General features: G+C 40.2%; 1 pseudogene; it reads left to right on the forward strand.

Moving 5' to 3' along the window:
• Nucleotides 1-6,930, forward strand: part of LOC120113339 — a 7,997-nt pseudogene extending 1,067 nt beyond the window's left edge.
• The last annotated feature ends 6,698 nt before the right edge of the window (nucleotides 6,931-13,628 follow it).

Below are 13,628 nucleotides of genomic sequence, written 5' to 3' on the forward strand. Positions count from 1 at the left end.
CTTCATTGTTGTAAATGGCAATTTTATCTGTTATAGTCATTTTATTGTCGAAAAGAGAAATCTTCTCAGTCATTTTCTTTGTCATCGGATATCTGTTTTCTATTTTATGATTCTGCTAAATACTAACTTATTGTTATTCTCTTCTCAGGAAGTATGGCTTTGATGGATGCTGGCATTCCCGTAAGGGAACATGTAGCTGGTGTCTCAGTGGGCCTTGTTACAGAAGTGGATCCATCAACTGGGATGATAAATGATTATCGCATACTGACAGATATATTGGTAGGGTTGCAAATTATTTACTTTGGTTCGTTGACATCAGACAATCAATTAAAAACTTGAATATCCAAACATGGTCCATTGCCTACACATGCATCAATTCTTTTTTTTTTTTAAGTTGAAGGAATGAAAATAGTTAGCATTTCAACCTTGTTCTGTTCCCATATGTTAAGATTTTCACACATGCAACATTGCATCCTTAGTTTTTGGAACTCCTATCTTTTTTAGCTGTACCTTGACTGTTTTGGAAAATTCCAGGGTCTTGAAGATCACCTGGGGGACATGGACTTCAAAATTGCCGGAACAAGAAAAGGAATTACTGCAATTCAGTTAGATATAAAACCTGCTGGAATACCTCTAGACATAATTTGCGAATGTTTAGAACCGGCACAAAAGGGTCGCAATCATATCCTTGACCGCATGGAGCGAGAAATATGTGCACCACGTACCATGGGTGATGGAAGTACCCCCTCGATTAGGTAGCTTAATTTGTTTTTTTCCTTGCTTTCCTGCATTAGTGTAGTCAGATTTTGGTAGGTTTCTTGGATTTCTGCCGTACTGCTATTTCTTTTGGCAGCAACTTTGAAGTTTAGCTATGACTCGATTCGACGCTTGCTTGGGCCTCTAGGTTCTCAAAGGAAAAAAAATTGAACAAGAAACAGGTGCCTTTTAAGCTTTGCTTTCAAATTTTAATTTAGGAACTTCAAAGGAAAAAAAATGCCTTTTGACTTACTGCATATGTGCCTGTTCCAGTGAACACATTTTTGCGTTGGAACTCCTTTTTATTTTTTGCTTACATGTTATCCAAATGAAACATATTTAATGCGCTATGGTTACACGAGCTTAAACTGGATTGTTAAAATTTCAGTTTCTTCTAAATAAATTTGGTGCTGTATGATTTATCTATGCCTATGGCACATTTTGTGCATCCAACTGTCTAAACACAAATAAGCATCTAAAGCCATGGCCATGGCCATTGTGGATTGGCTTTGTGATGGACAATTTGAAATATAAACACAACACTCTAATTGGATTTTCAGTTGAGAACTTATTTCCCATAGTTGGGGTCTGGTGCGAGAGCAGATATGGGTGCAAGTTCAGGGAATTGGATATTTTAGAAACATTTATAGTAAGAAGGCACTTAGGAAGCAGCTTTAGGTTTGAGATTGCTGGAAGATTCTGAAGCGGGTGCGTGGACCCTAGGCAGGAAGATTCTGGCTACTAAAGTTAAGAAATGCCGCTCCAAAAGGATTCCTTTTACATCATTGTTTTGTTCCTGCTGAGTTTGCACTCTAGCAGCTGTATCTTGCATTTTTCATGGCAATTAGTGCTGGAATGTTTTCATAACCCTGCAAACATATGTCTAGAGCTGTATCTATAGAAACTTATTAGTGGTTGCTCTTTAGGTCTTTGAGTTTGTGCTCACATTAAGGTTTTATCTCCTTAAGTGATTGCACATGTGTGCCAGGTGCATGATGTATTTCCTTGATTGCTATTTCTGTATATGTTGTACTTAGTAGGGATCTCATTAATGGCTATTCCTAGGCATAGATATAATCTCAGTGACACGATTTAATTGTTTTAATGTTAGGGCAGGACATACTTTCTCCATATTGATATATACTTGTACAATAAGATTCTTGTTTTTGATGTATGGATCTTGTGTACAATTGAAATTTTCTAAATATGTATGTGTATATCTGCATTGTATGAGTCCACCATCTCGTAACTTGATGTTCCATATTTCTCATATCTCTACAGTGATTCATCTATTTAAAAAAATAGTTATAATATTAATCATGGTTTTATGTTATTTGATGTTACCTTTTTTTTAAATTTTTTTTGATTAAGGTGCACGAATTGCTGTGAGTGATGGGACAATTACTATAGTTGCGAAAAATCAGTCAGTTATGGAAAAAGCCAAAGAAAAGGTATTGTGCTTTGAATCATTTCACTTATTTCATCCATTCAAGAAGGTATAGCCTGTCTTCTAGTCTACCATACTGCTATATCTCCTTGTAGGCTGTAGCTTTGGATGTTTTTATCTTTCCAACTGTTGAGTCTGCTATCAATATCAAACATAATTTATGAATGATATGCAAGTTTTTTAAAGGGCACTGAAAAAGATTAAGTGCTTGAGGAGGGAGAAAACTGTGAAAAATGCAGTCAACTGGAATTCACTATTTTGACAAAGCTCTTGTGTTCCTCTTCGGCATGACCTTGCAAAAAAAGACTGATGTTTTAGCTGGATGAGAAATTTGTTTTATGCACCTAGGTTGATTTTCTTATCGGACGTGAAATTGAAGTTGGTGGAATTTACAAAGGTGTCATTTCATCAATTAAAGAATATGGCGCTTTTGTGGAATTCAATGGTGGTCAACAAGGTCTTCTTCACATCTCTGAACTGTCGCATGAACCGGTATGTTATGCCTCTGTAGCAGCTCCATTTGATCTGATCATGTTATTCTTTCATTAGTTGTCAATTACTGCCTCTTTTAGGTTTATTTGATCTAGTTGCACACACAGTGACATGCTAAACTTATTTCATCATTTGACTTTTTTCTTTCTTCCAATTACTTGATAACATTCTCTGTCTATTGGGATTCCTGAATTTAATTGGAGATGGCTTGTTTGTACCTACTGATTGTTTTTAGTGCAGTGGCCTATATGTTAGACATGTTTTATATGCTGCCTGTTCAGTCTTTATTTTTCCCCTTTGTTTTTGTGATCTATTCTCTGTTTATGAACATTGGTCCCATGAATAGATAGTGCTTGCATGTACATTCAACCCTAACGGGGGATCTTTTGGCCGTGTCTGTTACCATATATTTGTTGTTGTATGCCTTTCATTTTGAACACGCCAAATTCAGATGGTGTTTGTGGTTAGCCACAGCCCAGCAACATTGTGTAGCTCTAGAGTCTTTAATTGATAGATCAACTTAAGGGTGACTGTAATATCAAATAAAATTGATGTTATATGATGACCATCAGATCTTTGCTGATGCTTTTTGCTGATTTGGGGGCTTCCTTTCATACTTTCAAAAATTCAATTTGAGATGCCCGGTGTCAAGAAAATAGGACAAAAAAGAAACTGCATTTTGAGGAAAAACGGAGTCTTCCATCAAGTAGATGGTCCTCTTTTCAAGATTGCGATATTAAGCTGCATCTGTTGCTTATTCTGTGAAGGATAGTAATATTTATAATCCTTTTGGACATGGGCACCCTAAAGATTTGCAACTGGTAACATGAGGGAAAGTCTTCTTAGGAGTCATGACCTAGATTATGAGCAAACTACATACAAAGGACAGAGGAAGAGAAAGTAAAAAGCATGAGTTCTAGAAAGTAAAAAGCTGTCAGCACATCATCTCAGGAAACCATTCATGAGTGAAGAGAGTGCATGAGTTTTAGAAAATGCATGTCAGAAGCTAGGTTTGTGAGAGTGAGAGTTGATGGATGGTTTATCTATTTACTTTTGTAGTTAGAAGTTCCACAATAAACAAGAGCACATGCGCACTTCATGAACTGGTTTTGGCATCATAACGTAATCATCCTTGCTTATAAGGGGCATTGCCTAGACAGATATTTGGCCAGTATTTTTGGTTTTTTCAGAAGTCTTTGATGTTGTAGGAACAAAAGGGCTTGAGATGAGTACATTGAAGGAATCTTGTGAGTCACATTGGCCAGTTGATGAAAAACTGATTGAATTGCTTCCTATCATGTGCTGTAAAGGGCAGAGACATTATCTGTGAAGGCAAGAGCTGGAAACTTTATCATGTTATAAAGGGGAATTGGGAGATCTTGTAAAAGACTAAATGATGGAGTGCAACTTGTCAGAGAGGAATATAGGAAGCTATGAGTGGCAAGACTTGATGTTTCTAGCTAGCTATTCTTTATGAATTGGTGGTTGCGGTTTGTGGTTAGGAAATTGTTGTATTTCAGTTCAAATGGGCATATTTATTTCTGTATGGTGTTAAGGTTTTTTCTTACTTCAAGTAGAGATGGCTATCATCCATATTTATGGTCTAACGGCATATATCATTGCTTAATTTAGAACATAGACGCTATTTTTTCAGTATAATCAGTATATTACCTCCTCTGCTCTCAGCACATGTATCAGCAAGTCTAGCTGTAGGCTCAAATCCAACACCTGTGTTCTCTTGAATTAGATTCAATATATTATAAGCGGACTGCAAAGGTCTTGTTTGTTGTTTTTTGCAGCTTCCTTTTTTTCTTTATCTGAATAGCCAGCAGAAACCTATGTAAGTTTCAGCGTTATTTAACGATTGGTTACATACGTTGGCTGTATTTGTTAAAATCATTTTTTCAGGTATCTAGAGTCTCAGAAGTTGTAACTGTGGGCCAGGAGCTATCATTAATGTGCATTGGGCAGGATGTGAGAGGTAATATTAAACTGTCTCTGAAGGCCATGCTTCCTCGGGCTGGATCTGAAAAGAAGAATTTGGAGAGTCAAGATTCTGTTGCTCCAAAACAAGAAGTTAATGTTTGGGCCTCTGTGGAGAATGTGCCTACCTGCCAAGTAGATGAAGAAAGCGAAGTTGAGCCTGCAACAAATTCCACACCAGCAGTAGTAATCCGGAGTGCTGCAGAATGTGATGCGCAGGATTTTGCTGCTGGTCAACATTCCATCAAGAAGTCTGGAAAGGGTGCAAAAACTTCACCTAGGCCTTATAATGCTTCATCAAGACATCGGGATGATTTCAGATCAACCGCCACTAATAGAAAGCGTGCACCGAATCAGACACAAATGAAGAAGGAGAATGAACTAAAAGATTACTGTGGAAGCAAGCCAGAAACTGACAGTAGACCTGGAAACTTGTTGCATGTACTGATGCAGAATGATGCAGATGTGAAGCCTAAATCTTTTGGTTCTACGAGTGTTCGCGCAGGTTCCCTGAAGCTGGGAGACCGAGTAACAGCAAAGATATACCAGATACGCGCACATGGGCTGGTACTTGAATTGGGTGGTGGAGTACGAGGAATGTATAAATTTGAGGTAGTTTCTATCTTGATGGTGAATCTTTGTTCAACATGGTTTCAGCTGCATTTGAATCAGTTATTTGGATTAGAGGTGCTGCGAGCTTGAGTAGCAAAATACTCAGCTCGAAGGCTTACGAGCCTAGACAAGAATATATTTTTACTAATATTGTATTTTATTTAAAATATATACTATCAATTTAATATTTTAAAATATAATATAATATTATATTTTGTTTTAATTATATTTTTTTAATTATGACCAAGGCTTGAATTTGAGCTTGAACTGGAGCTCGAGTATGGCTCAGTTGATATTCGAGTTGAGTTGAGTCGATCTCAAGTATTATATTTTTTTTTATTGAGTCGAGTTCGAGCTTGAATATTAAGGCTCGATCGATCTTTAAGTCAAGTTTCGAGCCTGAGTATTTTGAATTGAGTTGAGCTCGAGCCTCTAGCTACTTGACTCAACTCGGTTTGATTGCACTCTAATTTAGATCATATATCCTTGCTTATATGTATGGTGTCTCTAATTTATGCATTAATGTGCTGTCTACGTGCAAAACGAGAGTAATTTGTGAAACATCCCACCTCAAGTCTTGAGTACTTGAATTGGAAATAAGTGTCTTTATTGTTGTGTTGACCGAAAGCAGGTGATGTATTTTTGGATATTTATATACATTCAGAAGTGTTTTACATGAATTTGGAACCATAGCCTGTTCATAAGAATAAGATCTTACACATTATTTCAAGTAATTTATGGAATTGAACATGACAATCGACCAAACCTGGCCTTTTTAGCTGAACCAATATCACCAATAGAAAACATCTTCTTGAACCCCTATTTGTTCTGTTTACAAGTATTAATTTTAGAAGAATCCTACACTATGATGCTGATCTCTGCTTTCAGGTAAATGGCAGAAGGGATTTTGAGGTAGGTAAGGAGCTCCCTGTGCAGTGTTCCAGCTTCTCGAGCAAGGGAATTCCAGTATTTTCGTTATTGGAAGATGAGTAGTTTTTCAATGGAGTCCCATTTTTCAACATGACAGTCCATTTGGTACTGCCATAAAAGTTTTGGCTGACATTATCCACCATTTAGTTGAAAAGAGAAGTGACAAATTTTGGTCAGAAAATTTGGCGTAGCCCCACATGGCTTGTATTGAAATTTTGTAGGGTTACGATTTTTCCAACGGACTCGAATCTGTGGGTTACCATAAGCATTCCTTTTGTTGGGAAATATCAGGATGGTTCTTGCCTATTCAAATACCTGTCCGTTAGCTGAGTCTCTGTGCAAGCTGATTGGTAGCTGTCAAAAGAAGGTCATCGTTTTGTTGGTTTTGATGGCTGAAAATGCAGTATTGAGCTTCTTAGAACCACCACTGATAGACTCACCATCACAGGATTAGTTTTGAAATCCTCTGGTGTTGTATGTACATTAGAGTTATTATTTATCTATATTTTTATTTGATGGGATAGGTAGAGAACATGAAGACAATGTTATCTAGGCCCTTTTTTAAATATTGTGTTCTTGTTTTATTGTTTTGATCAACAGAAGATGCACAAAAATATGGTTTCAACAGAGATTTGATGCTTGGGCAGTTCCCAGTTGACTCTGTAGCGTTGCTAATTGTTTTATTGGTGCTTGACAGACTGATATTTCTATATGGATGATTTTTCTTTTTATTTTTTTATACGTTATAATCTTATGCTGTACCTGATACTCTTGAATGTGTCCAGTTTTAATGTTCCCCCCGCCAGCAAGCACTCTCTCCGATGCATATACTGTTGATCAATTTTAAGCTTAAGTGTTACCTGTCTATTGATTCTTACAGGCCTTATCTTGTTCATGGCAGCAGTTTATGAGCTTAAGAAAGTATGGGAGCTCAATTTATTCTTTGATCGATTCTTCCTCTGGTTAACCGTACTCTTGACAGACTGATTAAACTTGTTATCTTTCAGATTCTTGCACAAATTCCTGTTATATCATTGTGCATGACTTGTGGTGGAACATTGCGGTTTTGTGGAGGCAGATCTCTTATAAAGTTGATACTTCCCTTAATTGATATGATACATTACCACCTTTAAGGATGAGCTTTACATTCGAGGTTTGTATTTTGAACAATTTCTTTGCTCAATACAAAGAGAACTGCAGGTAATGGGTTACGCCATATAGGTAACAGGTTTGACCTTCCCTGAATATCCCTAATCTGCTCAATATTTTAAAGGCAGGATTCAAGCGTAGATCTTTGGTACAATTATCTACTTTTCAAGTCAGGTAGCTTGGCACCATCAACTGAAGAGATTTGTGCATATGAAATTAATTGAGTTGCATATGTACCCTTGTAAATAGTCAATTTTTCATGAACGTTATTTCTAGTTTTGTCCTTCAAAACTCTCCGTTTGCATGGATGCTCCTACCATGGTTTGGTGGTTTTTGTTAGCTTAACTGGAATTTAACAGAGTAAAAATTTAAGAGGAATTACAATAGAGTACTGAACAATCAAATTTTGCGTTTGGTTGGGAGTATTTAATTTTTTTTAAACGGTATTCTGACAGCATTAAACGTACATAGGAAGGGTCTTGAAGGGTACATAATATTTTTTAGAGTGCGTTGATGCAATTTGGAAGTGGCTGTATACGAAGAGACAGACCCCTTATTTGGGGACTATCTAAAGTAATTGAAAATTTTCGTTAAAAACCGATGATATGTCACTTCAGAATTATATTTTTTATTCAGAAAAAGTTACATTTAGTGTTGGGCATCGGGCCGGGCCGGGCCGGGCCGGCCCAGGCCCGTCGGGCCCGAGGTCTAAATGGGCGGGCCGGGAGCGGGCCGTGCTGGGCACGGCCCGCTCAGCACAGAACGGAAGCCCGGCCCGGCGCCAGGCCCGTCTATTGGCGGGCCGGGCCGGGCACGGCACGAGACGGGCCGTGCCTGGCACGGCCCGCAATGGGCGCAAACGGGCCGTGCCAGGCACGGCCCGTCTGGAGAGGGGGGAGAAAAATAGCCGTTTCCAACGGTTATTTTGGAAAAATTCCAAAATTGCCCCTCCCAACAGTCCTAAAACGGTTAAATTGAGGGGTATTTTGGGAAAATTTTTTTGGGCTTCTATAAATAGCCCTTTCCTCCCTTATTCTCACCACACCAAACCAACTATTCTCTCCTTCTCTACTACTATTATTTCTCTCTTCTAAAGTGCTCTTCTAGCAATTTAATTTTTAGTTTTCATTTAGCAAGTGTTCAAGTGCTACACAAGAGGAGGTTCCTGTTGAGAAGAGAAGGTCACTCCTGTTGAGAGCACAAGAGGAAGCTCAGAATCTCGGCTCTGCCTCTGCCCTCCGACCTTCTACTCAATTCCTCCTTGTGGTTAGTTTTTATTTTTTGAATTCATCAATTTAGATATGTCATCTTTTGAGGAAAGTCATTTTGGCATTACTCCTGTTTCTGAGGGAGAAGAAACTAATCCCCAACCCCATGTTCCTAGTTCCTCTAGAACTAGTGAACCGAGTGAAGATCAAACCTCTTCTCGTAAGAGGACTAGTGCTGTATGGAATGAATTTGATAGAGTTATGGTTGATGGAGTCTGGAAAGCTAAATGTAAAAAATGTGCCAAACTTTATAGTTGTAGTAGTAGTGGGGGAACAGGGCATTTAAAAAGACATCAAGAGAGTCATAGGATGCATGATTCTCATGCTCAAACTCAAAGTACCCTTAATATACAAGGGGGATTACTTGTAGGTAATTTTGCATATAATCATGAAAATCAAAGAAAAGCACTTGTAAAATGGATAGTTAAGGATGAATTACCTTTTAGTTTATGTGAATCTTTTAATTTTGAAGAATATGTTCAATTAAACCTACAACCTGCTTACAAAAGAACTAGTAGGCGTACATTTAGAAGAGTAGCTATGACTAACTTTTTAGCAATGAGACAAAGTTTAATTGAAACACTTTCTACTTTAAATGTAAAAATTTCATTAACTTCTGATATTTGGTCAGTATCTGTAGGTAGTAATTATTTTATTGCCATTACTGCTCATTATATTGATAATGATTGGCAATTAAATAAATGTATTCTTGCTTTTCGTGCTTTTGATTTTCCACATTCTGGGCAACAAATTTCAAATGTCATTTATCAAACTGCATGTTCATATAATATTAATGATAAAATTATGTCTATTACGTTTGATAATGCATCTAATAATAATTCTGCTGTTGCATTATTAAAAGACTCATTGCATCCCATGTTAGATGGAAATTTATTGCATATTAGATGTGCATGTCACATCTTAAATCTTTCTGTTCAAGCTGGCATGGGCATGATTCAAGATGTGATTTCAAAAATTAGAAATGCAGTTTCTTTTATTCATGCTTCAAAATCAAGACTTCAAGAATTTAAGGAACTATGTATAAATCATGGTAAACGTTTTAAAAAATTTAAACTTGATGTAATTACTCGTTGGAACTCAACATATAGCATGATACATGATGCATACCCATATAAAAACTTATTAAGTGCATATATTAATGATCGTGGATTAGGCTTTACATTGACTGAAACTGATTGGAATAAAGGAAAAATTTTGGAAGATTTTTTGCTTAGTTTTTATAATGCTACCAATGTTCTTTCTGGTATTTATTATCCAACTTCATGTTCATTTTTACAACAAGCATATATAATTAGTCAAAAATTTGCAGAACATAGATATGATGATGTTTTAATGCCTATTATTGACCTAATGGAATCTAAATGGAATGAGTATTGGGACAAAATATGTCCTATGCATAACTTAGCTGCTGTATTTGATCCTAGAGTTAAATTGAATGGCGTGCTAATTTTACTTGATGCATACTGTGAAAATATGATTAAAGATCCTGAACCTGCTAAAAATGAGGTAAAATAACTTCTTTATGATATTTATGCTATATATGATGAAAAAATTCGTGGATCTAGATTTTCCGTACAAACCTCTATTTCTTCTTCTAGTAGTTCTCGTTCGTCATCTATTTTTTCATTCATTGCACAGAGAAAACACACACATGCTTCAAGTTTATCTTCATCTTCTTCATCTTTAAGTAGTGAACTAGAATTTTATTTACGAAATGATCTTCAGTCTGCATATGATGAAAATCAAATAGAGAATCTAGATGTATTATCTTGGTGGAAGAGTGTTAAAAATCAATATTCTGTTATGTCTGCAATTGCACGCGATATTTTAGCTGTGCCGATGTCCACGGTAGCATCGGAATCCGCTTTTAGTGCAGGTCGGCGTGTTCTTGACGAAAAGAGAAGTAGGATGACGGGCGAAACGGTGGAGATGCTTCTCTGCTTCAAAGATTGGTTGGATGCTGAGGCAAGACTTCAAGATAAAGGTGGACATAATACAACATCCTCTGATGATGATGATACAAACACTACTGAAGAGTGAATACGGATTCACTGAATCTCTGATGATTAGTAAGATTTCTTAATTTTTTATAATTGTACATTTTTATTGTATTCTAGAGGTCAGACCAAGGTCCAAACCTCGGCCCTTTCTTATTGTATTCTGGAGGTCAGACCAAGGTCCAAACCTCCCTTCATGTACCATTTCGATTTAAATTAATAAACTGGTAGGGGTCTATGCCAAACCCCCCACCATTAAGGTGGCTTTATATTAATAAATCCTTAGTTTCAATATTTATTAATTTATTAAAAAAATTTATGAAGCATTAATTTTTATCGGGCCGGGCCAGGCCCATGGGCCGTGCCGTGCTGGCCCGCGGGCCAAGAGCAGGCCGTGCCGGCCCAGGCCCGAAGGGCCGTGCCGGGCTCGGCCCGCGGGCCAGAAACCCGTGACCCAGCACGACCCCCATAAATGGGCCGTGCCAGGCACGGCCCGGTACTGTAGCTAGCGGGCCGTGCCAGGCACGGCCCACGGCCCGGCCCAGTGCCCAACTCTAGTTACATTCTTTCCATGACACATTTTGGTCACCCTTGTTAATTGTATTTGATTATTTATTTATCATTTCTCTCTCTCTCTCTCTCTTTCCTTCCGATAGGGTTGGGCGGGGGAGGAACTGGGGTCTTTTTCCAACATGTAGCGGTTGGACAAATATTTTTTTGACTCTTATGATATATTTAATTTAATTGCTGCACACGTTTTGGTGATGGGTGCTGATGTAAGTTGATGCACGTGTATAAATGTTGCAGGAGCAGGCACAACAGATATTAACTAATAATCTAATAAGGTAAAAGATCCGACCATTTGTATTGAAATATGATTTTTTTATAAATATAATAAATAAAATATTTTTTTGCCAATACTTTATCTTTTCTTTTCTAGCCTACTTATTGCTATGAGTTCTGGGGGCTTTGTCCGATCTTTTGCCTTTTCAACCTTATCCTTTTCTTGCCCACAAATTCTCCTCCCGATTGTTGAGAACGGTGTACGTAATTGTTGCTGGAAATTGGACCCGGAGGCCGCCGTGAAGCCGGAGAAGGAGGAGCTCCGCTGCTGCAGGGGCGGACGGCGGTGCGCCGGCTGGCTGCGTCCTCCGCCGCGGGGGGGTGTGCAAGTCCTGCAAGGAAAACCGGTGGCCGGGCTCCCCGGCGCCGGCCCTCCGATGCCTAAGTCAGAGGGGGCAAGTATGTGGAGAGAGCGGAGAGGAGAGTATATGGAGAAGACAGCAAGAACATTTGGATAAGATAAAGAAGACGAAGAGGATGATGTCCTCCATTGTGTCTGTGCTTCCTCCCACCCCCTCCCGGAGGGTTCAGTCCGGGGAGTTTTTGTTAGGGGTTTCTCAGAGTCCGTCTGGAGAGAGTGTCCGTCCGGAGAGTCCTCTCCTTCCTCTTCCCCCCCAGGCTTCCTTTTATAAAAGGATTTGGTTACCTGGGAGGTGACAGGAGGTTTGTCCTGTTCTGTGATAATTGGGCACGATTTAGCCCATTAATGGTGTAGTGGAGAACGGGACCGGATCAGACCGGAACCAGGGAGTTGTCACGGTCGATCGGACCTGTTGGAGTTGTTGAACCGCCGGCCGTGGTGGGCCTGGGGTCCGTGGATGGTAAGTGCATTTATTACCGAATGAACCGGCGGTCAGGTAAAGCCATACGCTCTGATGGTTCAGTGATCCGGAGATCGTCTTGGGCCGTGTTCATTAAATGACTGAGTGCATCGGAGACTTGAGGGAGTCTCATGCATTAATGGCAGGTCGTGGCGAATACCTGCGGAGATCTTATGCCTTGATGGCTTGGAGATAGCAGCAGGTTGTAGTGGAGTTGTCAGGTCCCTTAGAGGGTTAGGTGGAAATTGGATATTTGGCTAAGGCATGGGCTTGGCCTGCTGTGCTCGGCCTTCTGGTCTCGGCCTTCTGGTCTCGGCTCTCTGGTCTCGGCTCTCTGGTCTCGGCCTTCTGGTCTCGGCCTTCTGGTCTCGGCTCTCTGGTCTATGAGCTCGAGAGCGGAAGAGCTCGATCACTTAGGATGAGCTCGAGAGCGGAAGAGCCCGATCACTTAGGATGAGCTCGAGAGCGGAAGAGCTCGATCACTTAGGATGAGCTCGAGAGCGGAAGAGCCCGATCACTTAGGATGAGCTCGAGAGCGGAAGAGCTCCATCACTTAGGATGAGCTCGAGCTTGCTGGTGGATTTGGGTGCTATAATTACATTTGTGAGGTGGTCCATTTTTCCACCAACACTACCCCCCGACTTCCGAGTCCGAGCTGCTTTTTGGCTCGGGCGAAGGAAGTAGTTCAGTCATCGATCGTCCTGGTGCTGTGAGCGTTCTTACACCAAGGCGACTGAAGACGCTTTTTCTGCTCGGAGTCCGTTCTTTGGGGACGTCGGCAGAGAAGAATCCAAGTAAAGATAAATGAGAATGTAAAGACATTAAATGAATGGGTACCTTGTACCGTGTGCGTCCTTGCGCCGAGGCGACTGAAGACGCTTCTCTGCTCGGACTCCGTTCTTGTACCGTGTGCGTCCTTGCGCTGAGGCGACTGAAGACGCTTCTCTGCTCGGACTCCGTTCTTTGGGGACGTCGGCAGAGATCCAAAAATAGAAGAGCGGGCTGAGCTCGTTGGCTGAAAACGATGGAGCACGAGCCGAGCTCGTCCGGTCAGAGAGGACCGCTAACTCATAGCCGATGGAGCACGAGCCGAGCTCGTCCGGTCAGAGAGGACCGCTAACTCATCTCCCGACGTCTCGGGCATCCCTATAGCCGGGGCATCCTGACCGTGGTCAGGGTAGGAGCACGAGCCGAGCTCGTCCGGTCAGAGAGGACCGCTAACTCATAGCCGATGGAGCACGAGCCGAGCTCGTCCGGTCAGAGAGGACCGCTAACTCATATCCCGACGTCTCGGGCCATCCCGACAGAT

The sequence above is a fragment of the Phoenix dactylifera genome, chromosome 15 (assembly GCF_009389715.1).
Source record: "Phoenix dactylifera cultivar Barhee BC4 chromosome 15, palm_55x_up_171113_PBpolish2nd_filt_p, whole genome shotgun sequence".
Classification (NCBI taxonomy): Eukaryota; Viridiplantae; Streptophyta; class Magnoliopsida; order Arecales; family Arecaceae; genus Phoenix; species Phoenix dactylifera.